We start from the raw sequence: 24,117 nt of genomic DNA, 5'->3' as shown, positions 1-24,117 counted from the left end.
AAATTGCTTCTCCAAAGACGGTTTAATGTTTAGGGGAAAATCCTAAAATTATGCTAAGTGAAAGATTCAGACAATGTTAAGGTTCTTAATTTTGACAGTGTGATAGAAAGAAAGGTAATATAATTTCAACATCTATGAAGAAAAACTAGCAGGAAATATAGAACAAAATGTTAAGGGCTTTTGTTATTTTGCAGCTAATGTTTAGAAAATCCCTTTTCATGCAGTCAATGCTTTGCACACAAAGAAATTAATCCCAGCGTTCTTAATAATGAAGATAAATGATCATCAGTAGAGAAATGTTTAAATTACAACTTCACATACTCATAGAATTTTATTCAAGCCTTCTAATTATGTTTTTGAAATGTTCATTTTAATAATATGGAAAATAGTTATGGTATAATGCTGTGTGCTAAATCATTGAACAGTTGATATATGTTGAAAGCTGCAGAAAAATATGGTAAATTGTTAACAAAGTTCACCATTGAAATTATGATTTCATTTTCTTCCTTATTGTTTTAATACTCCAGGTTTTCAACTATAAACATCCAATGCCCATAATCAGAAAAAAAAATTTTAAATTTCAGAAGGCTTATATATAGCACCAGAAACATTTGCAAACTTATTTAGCTAATGTAGTTAATAAAACTACAATAGTGTTTACAACACCATAGCTTTGTCCTTGTCTGTAGTATTTTGGCACTTGTCTTGGATTCAGCATCGTTAACTACCACAACTGAAAGGTGCATTTATACAAAGGGAGAAATGGGAGTTTAAGGTTCCCTGTTTATGGTATGGAGTCTTACAGATTCTGATATGTTTGTGCATTGTATCTGTATTTTCATTTTCATTGATTTTTTTTTCTGAGATTTTTACTGCTAAAACCAGATCCCCAAAGAAGTCAGGATTTTTTTGTTACCCACAACTTGGCGGGAGGCAGAATGTCTGCAACTACTCTTTCTGCTTCTAACTGACTTTGAATCCTGTCCTTTTGGCTTATGCACCTGGCTGTCAGCCAGGAGAAGGCAAAAAAACTCTATCTGTTGGTTTTCAAATGCCATTTCCCCTTTGGCTTTGTTGATGGTAAAATTCTACCTTTGCATCTGAAATTGGAAACTCTTCTAATCCTGAAGTCTGAGTGTAATTCATTGGAGGGCTTTCTCTTATCTGTGTCTAGGATCAACATTTAGTCTGATCTTCATTTATATCTCTGTGAACAACTCAAAGACTTTTACCTTTAGTTCAGTGCCCCAATTTTGTCCCTAGTTCTGGATGTGCTGTCATTAACTGTCAGTTCTTAATTATATCCACACATGAATTCAGGCCAGAAGCAGCAGGATCTGGGTTTTCTCTTCCCCTTTGAGTGTCTGACCCTTAGATAGTTCTTCCTTCTGTTCAGTTTTGGTTGGCCCTCCGTTTAGATTTGTAGCCATACCCAGTCAAGACATTCTTTGGCATAGGAAGAAGGTAATTATTTCTGATGTGATCATTTTCCCAGCAGTTAGAATTCCCCTTTTATATGTTTATTTACACTTACCCCACTGAAAGAATTAAAAGAAGAGCTGTTATGCTATTAATAGGAGTATTTTGCAATGTATATATGCTTAAAAGTTCACAGTGACTTTGATATGCCTATTCTTAATTTTCACAACACTTGCCACATGTTTTTGCTCACTTTTCACATGAAAAAACTGAAGTTTAATAAAGTTAATTTTTCCCCCGAGGCTACCCAGCCAGGATTCACTAGCTCTTCTCTCTCCAAATTCAGCATTCATTCACTAGACTAGAGCTACTTTGAATGATTATATGGAATTAATTTCAGTGGGATGTATTTTGAGGATAATGGTAATGCTTTCATCAACTTGCATAGGGCTTTTTTCATTTTTATTTATTCACACACAGGTGTGTGTGTGTGTGGGGGGGTGTGTATCCCATTTTTGTGCAGATTTTTTTAAAGGACAAGGAATCAAGTTCTCTGTAATCCTCCTAACCCCTATTTCTTAAAAATACAGTTCAAGCTCTTTAACAAAGTAAGTAAAAACACAACCTGGCTTCAAGCTACTGAACCATGCCCAACTATTGCCATTTACCTTTGTGCACACTGTACTACTATTGTACTGAATTTTCCCTTGCTGTCTGAACATGTTCTGCCTAATATGCCCCCATCTTTAATTGTCACCTGTTTGGTGAGCTCCTACCTTGGTGGTTCTCATATTTCAGGTACAATAGATTCACTTGGAGGATTTGCTAAGATGTACATTCTTGAACCCCATCTCTACCATTCCTGATCTGGTTTGGGATCCCAGGAGTTGGATTTTTAAGCATTTGTCCCATCCTCTTGTGGTCCTATTGCTGCTACTTTGGCAACAAACCTTAAGAAGCATTATTCTGCTTATTCAGGAAGACCTCAACTGAATTGGTCTACAAATACTTTTCTTGCTGCAAGCATATTTAATTGTTCCTTCCTCTGTGCTTTTATATCTGATATGATATAACATGCCATATTTTTTGATAGCTGTGAGTGTCTTCTGTACTTAACTCTTCTTCCTTACAAGGGACAAGACTCATTCTTCTTGTGTGTAGATCCTCATGGGCTAACATAATGGAACTCCCTGAGAATGTGAATGCATAAATAATGTATCTGGAAACATTTGGTCTTTCAAAGTTGCTTGTGTAGAATGAATTCTTTGCTTCACTGGTTTTCCTTTTGATTATGTCTTTGTTTCCATATCAAACTCTTCTCTTTCTGAGCAAACTGGAAAAGGAAAAGTAGTAACTACTATTTGCCAGGTTTCACCCCCACACACACGCCCACACACACACATACACATATATACATTCACAGAGTAATTCTATGTCATGTTTATGACATCCCCATTTTAAAGATAAAGAAACTGAGGCTCAAAAAAATTAAGCATTTTATTTATGTTTTATGACTGTAACATGGTGCAAAATAAGATCTGAATTTAAAATTTTCTTATTCCAAAACCTGTACCATTCTGTTGCCTCTAAAATTAGCTCTCATTTGTCTCATGGCATGTTAAGGTGATGGGACAAGTGGCATATCTCCAGATAAAATAAAAGGTGACCTCCATGTTGGCATGAGATGGTTTCTGCTGTCCTCTTCCTTCCTACTCTGTGCATTTGGGTTCAATTCTTAAATTACTGTCAGTATTACAATCCTCCCTACCCTGCCTCTCCTCCATTCTCTGTAGATCATTGAAGAAGTAGCTCCAAATGTCTTCACTTACACAGCTTTTACAAAACATGCTCATAATTCCTAGATCCATAAAGTTTATTTTCTTTCTTACACAAATAGAAGAATTAGGCAAAGAGATGCTTAGAAGATGTTAAAAACACCTTCCTTACTACAAACTCATTTTTGATTTTTAGTAAGTAATGTTATTGGTAGCTGAGGAAAAGTTGGAAATCATTTTCAAACATAATCAAGATTGAAAGTTTATTTTTGAATCTTTTTGTTTATGTATGCATTTTATATGTCATATCACTTTAATTCTCTCTTTGCTGATCTTTCTTTTCTTCCTTCCCAAAGAAGTGAATTCTCTTAGGAACATTTAATTTTTCTTACCACAGGTTAGACAACATAGATGTGACTTGAAAGGTCATTTGGTCTTTTTTACACTATTTTCAAAATGATTCTCTCCTTTGGAATAACAATGGATGCTCACTTTTAAATAAGAAACAGAATTGAATTTGTTGGTAACCAATTCATTTTGTTCATTCATAAATGGAAATCTCATATTTTGTTTCCATTAGTGGGAAGCTAAAATGTATGGCCTTATATCATATGAACTTTTAGTTTAGGATCTTATATGTATTCATTTGAAAAAGACAAAATATGTCTTTTAAAAAGCAACAAATATATTTCAGTATTCTTTGTGTGTATATGGGGGGGGTTGGCACTGTAGGATGAACTTTACATTAGATGGAAGGAAGAGAATGCAAGATTTATTTTTAAATCTTCTAATTCCCAAGATTTTATTCCCAAAATTGCACAAATGGTATTATGCATTTGTGAATTCTCTTAGGTAATGCAGTACTGGTGGCTGCAATTTGGAAATAAATTCTAAGGTAGTGTCCCAAGGCTCTTCTTTTCATATTATCTGTCCATTGGCTAAATTAGAATATCAGAGATTATTTATTTATTTGATGCATTCTCTATTTCCCTTGTGTAAACCTCAGTCTACATGTGGATATATTTGTAAAATTTTCCAAGCTTAAGTTGAGTTATAGAACAAAAAGAGAAATATAAACAAAATCTACCAAAATTCATCCCCTATTTTTTAGAAGCACTCAACAAAGAAGCTTCATATTCTGAAAACAAATAAAATTGATTTAAAGTTATTATACTAGATCAGCTGGTGAATAGATCCAGTGAAAATAGAAGAGAAAGAATTAGGAAGAATGTCTGAGGTAAATTGGAGACTATTCTTTTTCCTGTCTGGTCTTTGTTTTTTCTCCAAATCTTGGTCTGGTATCTCTAATGGGGCTTGGAGGCAAGCACATGCTGGACAATTCATTGATTTTTGTTGTTTATACACATTCTGAGTCTACATGGTTGGCTTTGTTTTTCAGATGCATTGAATGTAGAGTAAATTTGAAGCAGCAAGTGAGTGAGTGGTGAATCTAGACACAGTGAGAAACAGTTAAGAATGTTGTTTGAGATTCCTCACCAGTTAGAAAGGAAATGATGGGGCTGGGGATGTGGCTCAAGAGGTAACACGCTCGCCTGGTATGCGTGGGCACTGGGTTCCACCCTCAGCACCACATAAAATAAAATAAACCTGTTATGTCTGCCGAAAACTGAAAAAATAAATATTAAAAAAGTTTTCTCTCTCAGAAAAAAAAGAAAGGAAATGATGCTGCTATGATGCCATGAAATTCTAAAATGTTAACAGACTGCTAAAATACCAAAAAAAGCAAAACTTGCAGAAGAAGTAATTGCAGCTTTTAAGGTAAAGCCACATGTTCAAGATGGTTCTGTTGAAAAGGTAAATTATATGTAAATAGAAATTGCTCATACAGTCGTAAAATAAAGCAAATGTGAATAATGTAAAAAAGAATGCTGTTTGATGACCAAGAACATCAAATTAGAAATAAGGGACAAACTAACATCACTAATATTGGCTTTATAGTCCTGATATTAGAGTAATTAAGTTATTAACTCTAACAATAATATTCTCATCCTCAGCTAGTAATAAGAGATACCCCATACAATAAAACGAAGTAAGCTGGAAACACACTCAAGCCCCCCCCCCCAAAAAAAAACCCAAACATGTACACATGATATGGTAGAATTCATTATAAGGACACCTAAGAGCTCTCAAATTAAAAGCACTTTATGGTAAGGCAAGAGTTTCTCATTCCACTGTAATCCCTGATAGAGGTTTTAAGGACAGCATTATACTAAGACACTGGCAAAGTTTTCTTACAAATTGATGAGTATAAAAATCAGTGAACTTACAGAAAACAAATCTATCCTTTTGGTTGTCATGAGCTCTAGGACAGAGTTTTTATCAGCCATGATCAAAAAAATTGGACAGGTCATATAACAAGTTTGAACTTGCCAAAAAATTTGTATAGAAGAAACAGATGTCATCTTCTTTTGTAAACTACATCCTGAATATATCCCATCCTGACTGCTTCCCAGCATCTACGAACTCCCACTCCACCCCCTTTTCCCCTTCACAAGCAAGCCAACCTGCCTAGCTGTGTATTTTTAATCACTTTCTATAGCAATCAAGAGTTCACCATCAGAGAACCTGTTTTAGTGCCTCTTACCTTTCAATGCCTGTTCTTGCTAAACATATTTAAGATAAGAACAGCTGGCAGTAAGTGCCCTTCCTGAAATCAGAGGCCAGAAACATTGCTGTTGAAGCCCTAGCAAACTGTTTTGGAAAACATTTGAAATCTTAGTCCTATTTAAATTCCAAATATAAGTTTTTCTTTCTCTTTTCAGAAATTTCAGTTTTTAGGAATCATTTATCTTTAGCCAATTCCTTAGTGTGTATCCAAAGATTTAAAATCAGTCTAGTAGAGTAATAGCCATATCAATATTTTAGCAGCTCAGTTCACAAGAGCCCAGCTATGGAAACAATCCAGGTGTCCTTCAATGGATGAATGGATAAAGAAAATGTGATTAACATATACTATGGAGTATTACATGGCCACAAAGAAGAATGAAATTATGGCATTTGCTGGTAAATGGATGGAACTGGAAACTGTCATGCTGAATGAAATAAGCCAGTTCCAAAAATCAAAGGTTGAATGTTTGCTTGAATGTATGGAAGCTAATCCACAATTTGGCAATAAAAAAGAGAGAGAATGGAAATTAATAAGTAAATGGCAACTCTTGCTTATAAGTAAGTGTTAATTTAAGAAATAACCTTTTTAATTGAGGAAAACTTTTGTGCTGGTGAAAGAACTAGGAGTCAAGAAAACTCAAGGTTCACTCTGTGGTGATATTCATGAAGTTGAATGATGATCTGGGAGAGGACTTCAGATAGTTCTTATGATTCTACATGTCACAGTGCCTTGGATCACTGCTGAAGGAAATTGTCTCCAGGCATTTTTTTAAATGACTGCATTATTTCAATATCACACCTAACTGGATTGGCAAGAATGGCCTAGAATGTTAAAAAGGAAAACGTGACGAGGGTTCTACTTTCTTCTCGATAACAATTTCTGATTATCATGATTCTTTTATGAAAATGTTGCAGAATTTTTTTTCCCAAATGAAATTTCTGATTCATATATTTGTCACTGACAATTCTGTGTAGATATTATCATCTGTTCTCTTCTCTTTCCTATTTCATCAAAGTTCCTTTCTGCTAACTACGTGTGAAGACTCTTCAAATGACACAACTATAATTAGGGAAGGTGTGAATAATTATTTACAGATATCTATGTTGTATTCAAAGCTTTACTAGTTAAAGTGTGTTACTTAAAAAAAATGTGTTAGGGGTTTGACTATCCTCCCCTGCAATCAGCATAGTACAAATTTAGTTAAGGAATAAAATTAAGATGAAAAATAGTGAAACAGTTAGGAGCTATAATAAACTCTGTGACCTGAAAGTAAAAGAGAATAAACTCCATAGAGGAAGGATGAACTGTGTTTCCTAGCCAGAAATACCTTCAGTAGGAATGGGTATTAAAAATGGGCAAGGTGTACAAATAAGAATAGACCCCAGGGTAATTTAATTGAGGATGGATTAATTTATCACTTAAGATTCATTATGATGTTGGTTCATCTTATATATCTCATCTCTGATTGCAAAGTAATCCATAATTAGCAGTTATTCCTGTATGTACTTCTAGGCAACAATTTATACATAAAAAAAAACATTTCAGCAAAAACTTTTCTTGCTCTAAAGTTTGAAAAGTTGAAAACTTACCCACCTGTCATTATTAGAGAGAGTGCAAAAAATGAGACATTACTATGAAAAAGGGTAAGTGCAAGGTCATTTGGCTGAGAAAGGACTCACTAAAATATATTTTTTTACAGAGTTTAGTGTACAAGTTTTATATTCCTCTGGCCAGAATCCAGAAATATGTTTTTTTGTAGATTTTAACAGACATGTTTTTATAATAAAAATGTATCGTGATGTCTAATTTATGTTGTATTAGATTATGTTTTCCAAAATGGTCTCACCAATCAATCCCACTTCATATGACCTTTTTATAGGTGATATTGAGACTCATCCATTGAAGGAATATTCCCTTCCCTTGGATGTGGGCCAACCTCAGTGACTCAGTTTAGTCCAATAGAATGCTTCAGGAAAAATGCTGTAGTCCAGGTTTCAAAAGGAAATAGAACTTTTACCTGGTTCTCTCACTCAGAAAGCTTGATTTGGGGACCTAGCCACTGTAGTTTGAAAAGGTCCAAACAAACCTGTGTAAAGAAATAACATAGAAAGAACCACATGGAGAGGAACTGGGGACCTACCTGACCTTTGATGTCTGTGACCAAAGGGGTGCATGAAGGAGACTCCATCTGATGCTAGCCTAGAGCCTTCTATTTAAATCTTCCGTCTGAGGCCCCAGAAATCATGGAGAAGAGTCTAGAACCCTCATTCCCTGCCACGAGTTCCTGGTCCGAAGAATTTACTAGTTTAATAGCACTAAATTATTGATCATTATTGACAATAGCACTAAATTATTAGTAATTCGATACATAACCATAGTAACTAGAAAATTTGTTAACCAAGTTTTTTAAAGGGGTTTTTTAAAACTTTATTAGAATAGATACTTTATATTCATCACTATTATCATTACTATAATATTACCTTTCAATATAGAAGTTTATATGCCTAATCTATCATAATAATAATAATAGTGGTAGTAGAAATAGACACAAAATAAAAGGAAAATCCTACAAGTCCAATAACTCTAAGAGAAAGTTTTAGATTTCATTAGCCCCCAGGAAAATAAGAAATAAAACCAAAACACAATATAACTTCATACCAATCAGTAGGAAAAGGATAGACATTATCATGTTTTATATGTAGATTGGGAACAATCAGGTCTTTCGTATACAATCAGTAGTCCGATGTTCATTGGTAAAATTATTTTACAAAGCAGTTCAGTGGTTTCTAGTAAGTATCCAGAGAACATAGTTCTCGGGGAGAGATTCCAGTTTCCACAGCCTACACTAAAATACTTGCTTTTTAGTTCTATGAATTCCCTTGGATTCCTGCTAGTCTGCTCATTTTCTACAAATGCCTCATTTCCCTGGCTTCTTAATCATGGACCTGGAGACCCGTGAGGTTCATTATCTCCTGGAAGGTCCTGTCTCCTGTGCTGTCCACCGTGCTGGATACTAAGGAGTAAAAGGGAACTTCACCTTTGTGTACAAGTAGAAAGAGCCAATCAAAAATAAATAAATGAACATCAGGAAAGTCAGTGGAGTAGAAGCAGGACAGGGGGAGGGAGGATAGGAGGGAAAGAGGGCAACAAAGGGGACTAAAATTAAATTACATGCATGTGTCATTTTGTTAGAATGAACCCAACTACTATCTATAACTATAATGCTCCAATTAAAAAAAAAGACAGAAATAAATTACTTGATCTTGGCCTCAAAACTTCTGCACTGAGTGATAGACAAGTATCAGAAGTGTTAGGGGTGGTAGGAGTTGCCACAGGGGTATAGCCTTGGTTTTTGTTTTTTTTTGTAGTGACCTCTGGGGCCTTGTGGATGCTGCACAAGCACTCGACCATGGATCACACCCCTAGTTCATAACTTTTTTTTTCTTTCTTTGGTTTTATCACAGAGTTGAGACTTAATTCTGTAATCCATGCATTTTCAATGGACATGTTATCACTTCCAAGGGGTAGAAAACAAACTCTTATGGGGAAAATGTCAAAAAACTTATATATTATAATGGCTTTCCAATGTGTTTATAAACAACCCTTCCTGACAAATTTGTTTCTTGGTACTTAATTTCTCTGATGGGGAGAAAGGACCATGTATGACACATTGAGAAACACCTGCTGTATGCCAGCCAGGGTGTGTCCCCTACCTGCTCTGTGTTTCTTTCTCAAAAGGCCTTTTTTAAATCGGTAAGGTGTCCAAGTTAAAAGAAACCACTGGATTTCATCTTCACTCAAGTATGTTAAACAGTCACAGGAACACATGTTTTATGTTTTCAGGAAGACTCATGTTGGTAAAGCTTGTAGTGGGAACTGTGACTCTAGCCTGGGCAGGAATCGAGTCTGTCCTAGCAACTCTGCTCTTGTGTCAAAGCAAATAATAGCAGGGTGAGGCCTCCAGCATGTAGCCAAACAGAAATGTTTCCATCAGTCATTAATGAAGATGATCTGACTTCTTCTTGTAGGGATCATTGCACTGAGCTTTAGGTGATAGGCCTCATCTATTGTCTTAGTCTGTCTTGTGCTGCTGTAACAGAATACCCAAGACTGGGTAATTTATAATGAACAGGAATTTATTTGCTCACAGTTCTGGAGGCTGGGAAGACCTAGTGAGAACCTTCTTGCTATGTCATAACATGGTGGAAAGGCAAAAAGCGTGAAAAAGACAGTGTACATGTGAAAATGGGGACAAGCGGGAATGCATGAGGTACCAGTTCCCATGGGATTACCATATTAGTCCATTAATGAGGGTGGAGCCTTCATGACCTAAATATCTTAAAGGCCTCAATTCCCAGTGAAACTTACAATGTCGATTAAATCTTAACGTGAATTTTGTAGAGTACAAACACTCAAACCAGAGCATCTGTGAAACGTATATACTTTTACATCTATTTTTCCTCTGGGTTAAATTAACGTCTTAAAAATATTCTTCTTAAAACAGAAATGTCAGGGGGAAAGAATCTCTTTTAATTTTCTTAAAAAATCTCTTTACCATTGTATAGAAAAACAACAACAAACAAAAACCCAGTAGATTAAGGCAAGTTATTTGCAAAACAATTTGAAATATCTGATTTTATGCTTTCTAAAAAGCACATAGATTCTGAAAAGGGAAAGAACAAGGCATCCAGATCAGTTCTGATTTGATCTTTTCATCTGTATGACAGTAACATGAAAGTCTTTAGTGTTTCCAGTGTCAAAGGCTCTGAGTTGCTCAGGAGACAAAGCTTCCCCTTCTGAGAACATCAAACTGCTATGTATGTTTCTGTCACTTTGTTAGTAAAAGCACGTTTATTAAAAAAAAAAAAATTAAGTTTGGACGTATACTGTTTACCAAGGGCAATATGTCAGCTGTTTCTCATTAGAAGGCGGATACTTTATTAATAGGTAGCATAGTTTGCTCTCAAGTTTATGTTCCTCATTTCAAATAAATCATTCATTGTTTCTCAATGTCATCAAAATGGGAGTCTCAGTAGTCTGCACCATGAACTCAGTTGGAGTAAACTTCACTGTTATTTGAGGTGGGATATCATTTGTTTTGTATAAATGAACACTTCCTCTTTATTCTTTGTAGGTCTTGAAAAGCATCATTAAGTTAAAATGCTTTTCATTAAAATATTAACATTCTATACAAATTCTAATTTTACATCAGCTACCTAGTAGATTCAAAGATTATTTGTTTGCTGGGAGTGGTGGTGTACATCTATAATCCCAGTGTGTCAAGAAGCTGAATCAGTAGGATTGTGAGTTCAAAGCTAGTCTCAGTAATTTAGCAAGGCCCTGAGCAACTCAGTGAGACCCTGTCTCTAAATGAAATACAAAATAGGGTTGGGTATGTGACTCAGTGGTTGAGTGCCTCTGGGTTCAATCCCTGGTACCCACCCACCCACCCCCAAACTGCCAACAACAACAACAACAACAAAAAGGCTGGGGAGGTTGCTCAGTGGCAAGCACCCCCTGGGTTCAATCCCTTGTAATAAAAAACCAAAACAAACAAAAGAAAATTATGTGTTCATTGATTGACTAAGTACAATATATTTGCCTCTTAGCAAGTGTTTTTAAAAAAACGAATTTCTGTTAGTTGTGTAAATATTGCAAAATTTGCATAGAAAATTGAATCTATGTACTTTTTGCTCTATATGCTTAAATGTCTTAAATGATGAATGGCACAGATGTGTCACTATATCCTTGAAACAAAGACTGCTTGGCAATTCCCTTCTTAACCTTGGTCCATGAAACTTGACTTCTTTAAGAAAATGAAAAGACAAGGAATATTATATTCTTATAAATCAAAATGGTAACATTATTTTCCCATTTTTTAAAATCTCAACTGCTTCATAGAAAAATATTATAGAATTCATTTTGAAGCAAACCAAAAATTACTTTTGATGGTTAACATAGTCCTAGTGGGTGCTCCAGGGTGGCACAAGACAAGGAGCCATCTGTAGTGATCACATTTGTTGCCTGTGGGCCTCCTTCGTGACAGCACTTGGTACATGAAAGAGACAGTACCTGTGGGTAATTCTTTGTGAAACGATTGTGAAAGTTTAGAGAAAGAAATCTAGTTATGGCTTTGGTGGGTCTAGATTCTGTTAGAAGATGCTAGTGTAAATGACTTCGGTTACACATTCATTTTGCCACCTGAGTAACTACACACCTGACTTTTGCTTCTTGATTAAGTTTAAGTCTGTGATAACACTGATTTTGTCTTTATTGGGCATTCTTAATACTAACTCAGCCAGTCCTATATGCCATGAATAATAGAATGTGTCAGGGCTTTGGCATCAGAGAGACCAGGCTTTGAAAAAATAGAGGCTCATTACCAACACAGGTACTGTGCCTAGCTCGAGGCCTTTTACAGATATACTTACATATATCTGTAATTACTGTATCACATTCTTTACTATCATTATCCTCAATAACCAGAATATTTATGTATCTTACCCCTTATTCTATAACCATTAAGGGATTTGAATAAGCTCCTACCTTTGCCCATACCCCTAAATATTACTATACCCTTTAAGGGATGGGCTACTGTATTAGCCTCTCTCTTTCCCTTATAACAGATTACCACACGGCTTATCAGCTTAAAATAATAACAATTTATTATCTCAAAGTTGCTATGGATCAAGAATACAGTAATAGTTTCACTGGAGAAAAGTAGTGAAAACTCTGAATAAGGGAAGACATATGGTATCATGGTATTATGTGCTTCATTTTTCTGTAAATCTACAAGTCTTCTTAAAATATAGTCTGTTTATTAAAACAATTAGAGAAGGCTTGGTGTTTTATCTTGCCTGAAATGTACCCAGACCTAGGACTTGTCCTGAACATTAAAACTTGGACTGAGTATAAATAGTTTCCAACATCCTTATTTTTCTTTCTTTTTTTTCTATTTTTACAATTTTCATTACCTTTTTAGAGAACAGTGAAGATAAGTCCTTAGTGAATAAACTAGTACCTTACATTCAAAAGATACTTTTACATCAATAAAAACTGATTATTTATCACTCTGCTCCATAGGTAGTAATTCTTTGAATACTAAGAAAAAGATGTTCTAAACTTATTTTACTACACTCATATTAATGAGAAAACTATCTGAGATTATTTTAAAGTCTACTTTACTTCCAATATGCTACCTATAAAATTAGAGTACTTTCTTTTTGTTACTCAACTAATCTCTGCTTGAACTAAATAAAGATAGTCCCAGTAAAGAGGTGTGCTAATACACATTAAAGGCTAGATAAATTTTGGGTGATGTTACTGAGAAATACAGTCTGATTAATGTGATAAATATGTAAGCATTTGGTGATACTGATAGCTGCATATTCTTTTTCCATTTTTTTATCACTTATCCCTTTTCATGTAGATCTTGCATTTCTGAGCTATGGTAGTTATTAAAACTAATCTACCAGAAACAGATAACAGAATCTGTGAGTCATTTCTGTCCAGATAAGTTTCCATTATGCTCACAACAATATTTAGTAGATTTGGACATAATCAGGGCCAATCAGGACCTTCCCTTACATTCTCAGCCAAGGGTAACAGAAACTCATTTTGGTTCCTAGAATGGAAAAGAGAAAATCCTGCATGATTGGTATCCACAGTTTTTTTTTTTCATAGTTCTTGAACTACCTGCTCATGACTAAGCTGGACTGTACAGTTACTGAAGAAATCATCTTCAAGAACAGATTAGTTCATAATCACAATATGTATCTGCTAAATATTCAATATGATGAGGGTGAGAGGATGAGAAGATGGACTATAATGGAAAGGGGTAATTGGAAGGAAAACTGGCTCCCTCAGGAAGAAGGTTTTTAACCTATCTTAATTCCCATATGAAAAAAATCGTCACATTTATTCCTTCCTTTATCTCTTCTCTACTTCTGTCCTTCCTCATTTTATTGGTTATTTCTTTCTTATCTCTCACTCTCTATCCCTTCCTTGATTTCTTTCCAAGAGAAGATGTCTCAGTTTACTCTTCATATTTACTTCTCACGAACTATTCATTTGGAAAATAAAGATCTATGGGAAGCATATCTATTTATATTAGGTGTCATTACTCTGAGTTGTTTTTAGTTGAAAAATCTGAAAAATATATTTTAAGAGTATACACACTCACATAAAACATTAGTTTTTTTGTTGTTGTTTGATTGATTGTTTATTTAATTTATTTTCTAATACAACAAGCCATACATGTCCGGGTCAAGTGAGAGGCCTTACATTGTTTTACTAGGAACAGAACCAAAAAAATAAATGAATAAAATAAACTAACAAAAAAACCAACATCAGCAATAAAAACTAAATTATTTTCTATTACATTACTGACTTTTCTGTAATAAGAGCAGTTTATAATAATTTAGAGAAAGGTATTTTATCTTTTCCTGAGAAATATTCAAACTTTCAAAATAATTTTCACTGATTTTTCACCCAAATATCAAAGAATGATTTTGTTTACTGAAAACTTTAAAGAAAAAAAAAAGCTTTTTAAAGACAACTTAAATTCATTCAATGAATGATAACAGACTTTAGTTGTTCAGGTAAAGTAAGCATTTTCTACAGAAATTTTTGTAATTTTAAAAGAATAAAGTAATTGGATCATCAGAGTACAGCTTTGCCCCAAGTATCTGAATCCACACATTGATTTCAGGATGGCCAAAGCTTGGAAAAAAATGAAATTTTTCTTGAAGAAGACTCAAAGCCCTGGGTACCTATTTCTTTGTTCCCATGAATCTTTCAGGCACTGAGTGATTATTCTGTAAGAGGCACCAGAGTTAATTACTATTGCAGCATTATTAAAAGTGTAGCCATTTATCTGAGAAGACTTTCTGTTATTATTGAGTTTATTTATGGGAAATAGTCAATTTTCTTTCTTGGTCATAGATGTGTCAAAGACAGTTTAACAAGTTAAGAAACTTGACAGTTTCTTCTACCACAGTCTGGTTTATTAGTCTCCCTTGAAATTAATTATTTTATTTAATTTATTAAAAACATGTGTGTAAACTATTACCTTCTACTCTGTACTCAGCAGCAAGAAAACTGATGATCTATTTGCTTAACTTTGTTGCTTTGTACAAAACATCTCTAGACTTCACTTTTGGTTTTCAGCTAAATTCAGCATGATGTTTATGATAGAGCTCCTCTTATTTTCCTAATTCTTAACACTGTAATAGTATCTTATATTCTCCTACTCTACAAATACCTAAATTAGTGTAGTAATTATCCCAATACACACACATGAAAAATGTTGATTCCACTTTTCATGGAACTTAGCTTTTAATTCAGATGTATTTTATAATTATCATCCTGCTCTCATGGGGCTCCATCACTTCCCTTGACTGATCTCCTTGTGTTTTATTTATTTCAAAGGTTTTTACATTTATTTCATATTTTTAAGTAAATAGATGTAAAGAAAACAATTAGAAAATTATTTCAATAAGTGCAGAAGAAGGATTTGACAAAATACATGGTCAAAACACTAGAAAACCAGGTATAGTAGAAATATATCTTAACACTATAAAAGCTGTCTATAGTAAACACAAGAGAAAAGTTCTTCTTTTTCGTTTTTGGAGTGAGGAGATTTTACTGAAAAATAAAACGGGTGAACAAAGAATTGCAAACAGGAATGTGGACTAGTAGCAAAACAAAAACAGAAATAAAAGAATCAAAAGGGCAGGGGGGAGGGGTGTCAGGAGGACAGAAGGGGGTAGCAGAGGAGAAAATGGCTTAGTAGTTTTTGTTGTTGTTCCCATGTCTTTAAAAACCAACAAAAGAAAACACGCACACACAACCATTTGTTCTCGAGTAGAAACATAAATGGGGCAGAATGGAAAGCTGCGTCCTTCTCTCTTCCAAGGCAAAAAAAAAAGTAAAAGAAAATGCAGGCTGGAGGCTGCTCCCCACAGAGCCCCCTTCTGCAGTGGTGTGTACAAAGGGGCGGGCGGGGCAAGGGTTTGTGCTATAAAGGGCGGCAGTGCAGGTAACAGTGGCAGCTAGAGGGGGAACAGAGGCAGTGGGAGGGAGGGGTCATGCGCTGCCCCCCCTAAGGGGGGGTCCAGCTTGTCAAGTCCAGGGAACCCTCTCTGAGTTCTGGGCACTCCCGGGATATCCCTGGGGATCCCACTCTCTCCAAGTCCAGGGCGACCGCCTCCCTATTGCTCCTGCCCCTCAAGGAGGGAGGCCACGCATACACCTCACGCTGGGGCTCAGTCCGCAGGCACCTGGTGCTGGGGCAGTAGCTGGCCACTGCTTTTGCTGTGGCTGAGGACTTTCTGCTTGAGCTTTGCCACCTGCTCACACAGCAGGCACTCGGTGGACGCCAGCTCGCTGTTCTGGCTCTTGAGCCTCTTCCCTTTCTCCTCCAGGCAGGAGGTGCGCTCTAGCTTGTGCTTGCATCACTTGGAGGCTGTAATGCAGTTGAGCAGCCGCTTGCGCTCTGCCTTTATGTGCTCCTGCGTGTCCTTGTGGATGACGACAGCCCGAGCTCTGCCAAAGCTTGGCACATCTGGCTACTCCTTGAGCGCAGCTGGGAGCGGTGGCCCCAGTGTGCTGGGGACAGCGGAGGTGGGAAGGGAATGGGCTCACCTGCGAAGGCGACCATGGCAGTTTCCTCAGGACCCCTGGCGCCACCGGCATACTTGTCATTGTAGAGGTATTTTACCTCTTTTTAGATTGATTCCCAAGTATTTTATTTTATTCTTTCTTTTTCTTTTTTGAGGCCATTGTTAATGGGGTGGGTTTCCTATTTTTTTTAAAGTGGATTCATTGCTTAAGTATAGAAATGCATTTGGTTTATGGGTGTTTATTTTATATTGTGCTATTTTGATGAATTTATTTATTAGTCAAGAAAGTTTTCATGTGATTTTTTTTGGATATTCTAAATATAGAATCATGTCATAAGGAAATAGTGATAGTTTGAATTCCTCTTATTCTATTCATGTATCTTTAATTCTTTCTTTGAATTGGTTTGGATAGAGTTTCAAGGATGTTGAATAGAAGTGGCCAAAAAAGCCAACCTTTTTCTTTTTTTGAATTTTAGAGGGAATACTTTAAATTTTTCTCCCTTAAGAATAATGTTTCTGAGGCTGGAGTAGTGGCTCAGTGGTAGAACCCTTGCCTGGCATATATGAGGCCCAGGATCTTATTTCTTGAACAAGACTCCTAAAACACAAACAATAAAATTAGTAATCAATAAATGGGATGGATTCAAACTAAGAAGCTTATTCTCCACAAAGGAAACAATCTATTACATGGAGAAAGAGACTACAGAATGGAAAAATAAATCTTTACCACACACAACATCAAATAGAGCAGTAATCTAAAAGATATATAAAGAACTCAACAAACTTTAATGAGAGAGAGAGAGAGAGAGAGAGAGAGAGAGAGAGAGAGAGAGAGAGAGAGAGAAGGAGAGAGAATTCATCAATAAATGGACTAGGGAACTAAACACTTCACAGAAGAATAAATGCAATTGGTTAACAAACGTATTTAAAAAAGACCATCATCTTTAGCAATTAGAGAAATGCAAATGAAAGCTATTTCAATATTTTATTTTACTGCAGTTATAATGGCAATTATCAAGAATACAAGCAATAATAGTGTTCATGAGGATGTGGGACAAAAGGTACACTCATACATTGCTGGTGGCCACATCAATGTAGAGTAGGTCAATTCACAATAGCTAAACTATGGAACCAACCTAGGTAACCTTCAACAGATGAATGGATAAATAAAATGTGGTGTGTGTGTGGGGGGAGGGGTGGGTGTGTGTGTTAGGGAATATTATTTAACCTCAAAATAAAAAAAAATTGCAACTGGCTGGCAAATGGACGGAACTTGAAAATACCATGCTAAGCTAAATAAACCAATAGCAAAGTTCCAAAAGTTGAATATTTTATCTGAAGTGCAGATGCTAATTCACAATGGAAGGCACTAGGGAAAAATAAATGCACTTTAGATTAGAGAGAGGGAAGTGAAGGGAGGGAAAGACGTATGAGGATTTGAAAGATAATGAAATGGATCAGATATTATTTCCCTGTACACTTATACAATTACATGACTGGTGTACTTCTACATCATGCACAACAAGAAAAATGTGAAGTTATACTCCATTTGTGTATACTGTGTCAATGCATTATACTGTTATGTGTAACTAATTTAACAAGTGCAAAAAAGATGGAATAAAACAAATTACAAACTATAAGAATTAAAACACTTTTGTACTGAAATAGAAGGCAACATACAGACCAATGCACAAAAAAAGAGAATAAGGATAAGCCCAGACTCTCACTTCACACTCATGTTTGAGAAGGGGACCAATAATACAGAATGGATACAGGATAGTCTCTTTAACAGATGGTGCTGAGGACACTCAATAACTGCATGGCAAAGAAAGAAAACCAAACTTTATCTTACACCTTATCAAAACATCAACTCAAAGAGGAAAAAATGTAACAGTGAGATGTGAATCTGTAAAATTCCTGGATGAAAATACTGGGGTCCCATTTCTTCATCTCTTCCCATCTTACTAAGGTGACAAATATAAACTTTACTCTGATTTGATCATTAGACAGTGTTACATGTATTAAAATATGCTATACCACACAAGCTGAAGTTACTATTTTTCAATCTAAAATGTAAAAAAAAGAAAGAAAAGCATAAAATTGTGAGCAAGATTTGAAAAGAAAACCCAGAAAAAACACTTTATATCATTGCTTTAGGAAATGGTTCTTTGGCTATGACAGTAAAAAGACAGGGGAAAGAACCATAAACAGACAAGTATAATTTCATTAAACCAAAAGCTTCTGCACAGCACAGTAAAGCATGAACAGGGAAAAGATTCAACTGTTGGAATGAGAGAAATTACTTACCCATCACCTGAGAAAAGTATAAATTCTAAAACACACAAAAAATCCCTATGAAAAAAACAGTAAACAAGCTGGGTACATTGGGGACATACCTTGAATACCAGTGGTTTGAGAAGCTGAGGTGGGAGAATCACAAGTTGAAAGCCAGCCTCATCAAGTTAGCCAGGCCCTAAGCAACTGAGAGGCTGACTCTAAATTTAAATAAATAAATAAATAGATAGATAGATAGATAGATAGATAAATAGATAAATAAATAAATAAATAAATAAATAAATAAATAAATAAATAAAACTCGGGGAATATGACTCAGTGGTTAAGTGCTTTGGGTTCAATTCCTAGTGGCAAAAAAAAAATGTAAACAGCTGTTTGCAAAGAAATGTGGCTAGGGTAAAATGGGTGCTGATCTTCAATGGATATAAAATTTTAATTGTATAAGATAAACAACTTCTAGATATTTGCAGGATAATTCTGTACTTATACTTTACAATACTCTAATGTTCACTTATATATATATATATATATATATATTTTCAGAGTACATATATCCTACCTAGTGTAATTACTATTGTGCAAATGAGGAAGAGGGATACAAGGGATGGAGGGAGGGAAGGATGATGGAGAGAGAGGAGGAGGCAGAAGGCAGAAAAAGGAGGACTAGCCCCATGATGCTCTTCCTACACAGTCAGGATTACTGCTCACATTGGATCTGTCCTTGGTTGAGGATTCTGCTGTTGCTATCATAATTTTTATTGATGTTATCTTACTACTTATTTTTCAAAGGAAATTCCAAGAAGACAATGAACCACAGCACATAAATGTAACCTGCAGGTATACTGCATTTGGCCACCTCATGCACACTGAGTTTTCATTCCCATTATCACAAATTCTAGTGAGCAAGGAAATATGGGAGCTAAGAGAGAGTTGGGTACAATGTGACCATGTCTTATTCACAAGTAAGTAAAAAAGAGGAGCATGATGAAACCCAGGGAGGCCACACATTAATCTCCAATCAGAATTAGATTCAAATACAGAAAGAAGAAAGCTTTGTCACTCAAGGTACTTCACTGTGTTAACCCAACATCTCCAGCTGAGAATATGAAGGGAAAGGAAAAGTAGGGTGATCCACAGTCATTTTTCTTCCAGTTCATTCAAACTCATTAACAAACCAGTTGGAGAAATTGTTCACAGTTATCAAGGTGTAGTAAAAACAATTGCACTGGTTCTGTGTAACATATCCCCTGCTTTGGTATTAATGAACACAACATGGAAGTGTAAGTTCTCCAATGTGACTTGTTCATAAGTTTGCATTAAGAATTGATATGGCATTCACCTAATAATTTAAAATGTTGCAATAAGAAGGACAATTAAAAGACAAAATGTACCATGGCATTTGAAGATATCACAGAAGAAAGAAATAGATTTCTGTGGCATAATGTCAATGGTAGAGGTCACCTACTTCTAGACAGGAAGTCTAAGTTTTCATTTTGCATTGGGCCTGACAAATTACACAAGGTACCCAAAAATATCAGTAAAAAGTTGTATATTTCCCTGGAGAAAGTGATGATTCTAGGATTTGATGACATCAATTTAAAAATGAGCCTTAACATAAGAAGGAGGAAGAAAATGAAGAGTAAGAGGAGAGTCTGCCAAGGTGTCCAAAATGTGGATGCCTGACAAATGATGTAAGTACTAAAGTAAAAGATCCTGAAAGAGTGAAAGCTGGAAAAAATATAAGCAATAAAATAAAAACCTTTAACAGTAAATTATAAGTGAAAGCAACAAATGAATATATATTTATTAATAAAACATAATTGACTTCAATGATAAAAACTCTTGGGAACAGACAAATCTTTCATATAGAAGAGTTCAAAACAATGCAGGAGAATAGCATCGCCTCGGCCCGAGCGCCGGGCGAAGAGCTAGCGTCAGTTGGCCAGATTGCGAAGCTGTCTGCATCAGGACTTCGCGCTCTCTCCCTGCCTGGAGCCGCGCAGCTTCCCTGGTGGTGGCGGAAACGACGGAAAGCGCCTTCAGCGGACACTCACAACGCCCGGACCTCGCAACGTGCGCTCCACTCAACCCTTTCTCGGCCCACCTGGCCGCCCGTGGAGGCGTGAGGCGACGACGGGCGAGCTCCTAGAACAGCGTTAGCAGCCGCGGCCTCCGGTCCTCCCTCCGCCTCCTCCTCTGCACCCCCCCCTTCCCTCCTCTCACTTCCCGAGCTCCAGCGTGTCCAGGCCACGCTCAGCGCTGCTGCAGGAACAAAGAAGGACCCCGCGGCGGCGGCGGCGGCGCCACCACCTCCACCTGCGGCCCCGACCCGCTCCTGGCCCGTGGCGGCGGCTCCAGGCGCCCGGCTTATCCTTCCCGGAGGCCTCGGCTCAGCCCTATGGCGCCGGTGTCGCGCGCGACCTCGACTTCTGCATTCCCTCCGGCCCCCGCAGGCAGAAAAATATGGCTCAGGATACTAACCAGACCCCAGGGCCCATGCTGTGTAGTACAGGATGTGGCTTTTATGGAAATCCTAGGACAAATGGAATGTGTTCTGTTTGCTACAGAGAACATCTTCAGAGGCAGCAGAATAGTGGCAGAATGAGCCCAATGGTTTGGATACTCAAGTGTAGGATTGCAGCAAAGTGAAAGTGCTTAAATCACTAATCTAATTAAATGAACAGCCAGTGATTCCAACAGTCCTACCTCAGATTCTGCATCTGTACAGAGAGCAGAGGCTAGCTTAAACAACTGTGAAGGTGCTGCTGGCAGCACATCTGAAAAATCAAGAAATGTGCCTGTGGCTGCCTTGCCTGTAACTCAGCAAATGACAGAAATGAGCATTTCAAGAGAGGACAAAATAACTACCCGGAAAACAGAGGTGTCAGAGCCAGTTTTCACTCAGCCCAGTCCTTCAGTTTCTCAGCCCAGTATTTCTCAAAGTGAAGAAAAAGCTCCTGAGTTACCCAAACCAAAGAAGAACAGATGTTTCATGTGTAGAAAGAAAGTTGGCCTTACAGGATTTGACTGCCGATGTGGAAATTTGTTTTGTGGACTTCACCGTTACTCTGACAAGCACAACTGTCCATATGATTACAAAGCAGAAGCTGCAGCAAAAATCAGAAAAGAGAATCCAGTTGTTGTGGCTGAAAAAATCCAGAGAATATAAATTACTACTTGTGAAGAGACTGAAAATTTGTTTTTATTATAATATATTGTAGGAAAACATTAAAGAGCAGATGCATGGCCATTTTCCTTAAAAAAAAAAAAGAATAGCATTGCTTCCTGCATGTGGAACTTAGTAACCTTGTCATTTTAAGGGTGGGAAGATTCCAGTGACTTGATTGCAACAAATAGTGAAGGAATAAAGGAAAAGTATTACATTCCCAAAGGATGAACCTGGCACAAACTACCTTTACAATGGGTGGACTGTAGTGCTTCAAATATTTCAGTGACCATCAGATAACCTCATCATTCTGTGACAACAAGGCATTTCAAATCCATACTATTTCTTCCAAAATTATTTAATCAGTTCTCTTTATAGGTGATTAACAATGACCATTTTCATAAGCAGGAAACAAACCATAAGGATACTCTCTCCATCAGTGTTGAGTGCCTACCTTGCAGTGATTAAATGGAATAATTAGTTTTAATTTGTTTTTAATTAACAAATATTTATTGCACATGTTAATGGAATCAAGCATAAAATTTCCAAGTGCATGGTACAAAATGATTATATCTAGTTAGTTAGTTCTACTTTCATCCCTTGCCCTGCCACAGCACCCTTCCTACCCTCCAGAAATTACTATTGAGCTTTTATATTACTACTAAAAAATCAACTCTAGGGTGTAGGTGGCAAACATGGTAATAGAAAAAAGCTTTCTGCAGCCACAAAAAACATTTGCAGAAATGAGCTCTCCCCACATCTCAGACACCATAAATGTTAACACCTGGCTGACTCTTCCTTTATTTTACTGTACACAATCAGAAAAATGATCTCCAGCTATTGCCTTCACTATGCTGACCATATTTTTTTCCATATATCTTCCATTTGGCTTCAGTTCCCACCACATGATAGGGGTTCCACTGAGATCTTCAGAAACCACTATGGCACCAAATTTCAAGGTTCCTGCTTTGTCACCCTGTAGTTCACTTTTTAGTGGTTTTTAGAACCAAAGTTTCTGCCTTTCATTTTAAAATCATCTCTTCCAGAAATCCATGTTATTACATTTTCCTGGTTTCCTATCTCTTTAACTGGATGCCCTCACTCTCTGTCTCCTTCATATAATTTTCTTCACCAATGCTAAATATAGGGGTGTCCCCAGCTCAGAGAAATGCTCCCTGTAGCCACACCCTGAGTCATGTTCAGTCTCATGGTGGTATTTTCCACATTCCCTTGATTTCCAAATATTCATTTTTTTCCCAGTCCTCTCCTCTCATGTTCAGACATGTTCTTGTGGATATCAAGGAGAAATCACAAACATCAACATAAAAGCCTTCTTCAAGACTAGCACTCTTTTCCCTGCCTCATGTGGTTTTTCTGCTCCATACAGGATTGGGTATCAGCCACTACCCTAGAGTGCTCAAGTCAAAAATTCAGCAATTGTCCTTGATCTTTTCAACATTACACTCACACCAATCCATCCCCCAAACCTGCTTATCTTAAAGACAATATTATAAACATGTATGTGTGAAATAGGGACCCAGAGAGATACATGTATTCAAACTTATTGCTTTATAAATATACAATTACATTAAGTATTTGTACAATTACATTAAGTATTTATAAAATATATAATTATAAATAAATAAGTCATGTTAAACCACTTTTATTCCTATAACCAAGTCATGCCATCATTTTATATAATATATATAATATTGATGATCACATCCATGGGGACAAGTTCTGCTAAATGTTCACAAATCCTCCTCATATTGAGGGACTTAAAAGCTGCTTTTGCCAAAAAGCACTGAATATTCACTTAGATACCCAGTGGACAACTACAAGTGAGATAACACTTGGCATCTCTTAGATATATTTATTCTATTTAATGGTTTATAATAATCACACTATATAAAAGAGAATGAAATACCTGCAATATTAGTAAGGACTCCTGAAACATCCCAGGCACAATGGGTGTAGGAAGAGGCCATGACTAAATTGAATCCCTTTTCCTACTTCTGAATAAAATTTGAAAAAATAATATATGTTCATACACACACACACACACACACACACACACACACACACACACACACACACACTGGGTAGTTATTGTAATACTCCCTTTCATAGCTGGATGATTAATTTCATACATACAATTAATGAAGGTTTGTACAAAAAAAATAAAAAGCTGCTTGTAAAGCAAGTACTGAA

At 36.3% G+C, this 24,117-nt stretch overlaps 1 pseudogene; it reads left to right on the top strand.

The window, feature by feature from the left end:
* The first annotated feature begins 20,623 nt into the window (after positions 1-20,623).
* On the top strand, positions 20,624-21,924 carry LOC144374902 (AN1-type zinc finger protein 5 pseudogene; annotated as a pseudogene).
* The last annotated feature ends 2,193 nt before the right edge of the window (positions 21,925-24,117 follow it).

The sequence above is a fragment of the Ictidomys tridecemlineatus genome, unplaced genomic scaffold, assembly GCF_052094955.1.
Source record: "Ictidomys tridecemlineatus isolate mIctTri1 unplaced genomic scaffold, mIctTri1.hap1 Scaffold_93, whole genome shotgun sequence".
NCBI lineage: Eukaryota > Metazoa > Chordata > Mammalia > Rodentia > Sciuridae > Ictidomys > Ictidomys tridecemlineatus.
The sequence above is the reverse complement of the archived record's forward strand: the minus strand, read 5'-3'. Positions and strand labels throughout refer to the sequence as shown.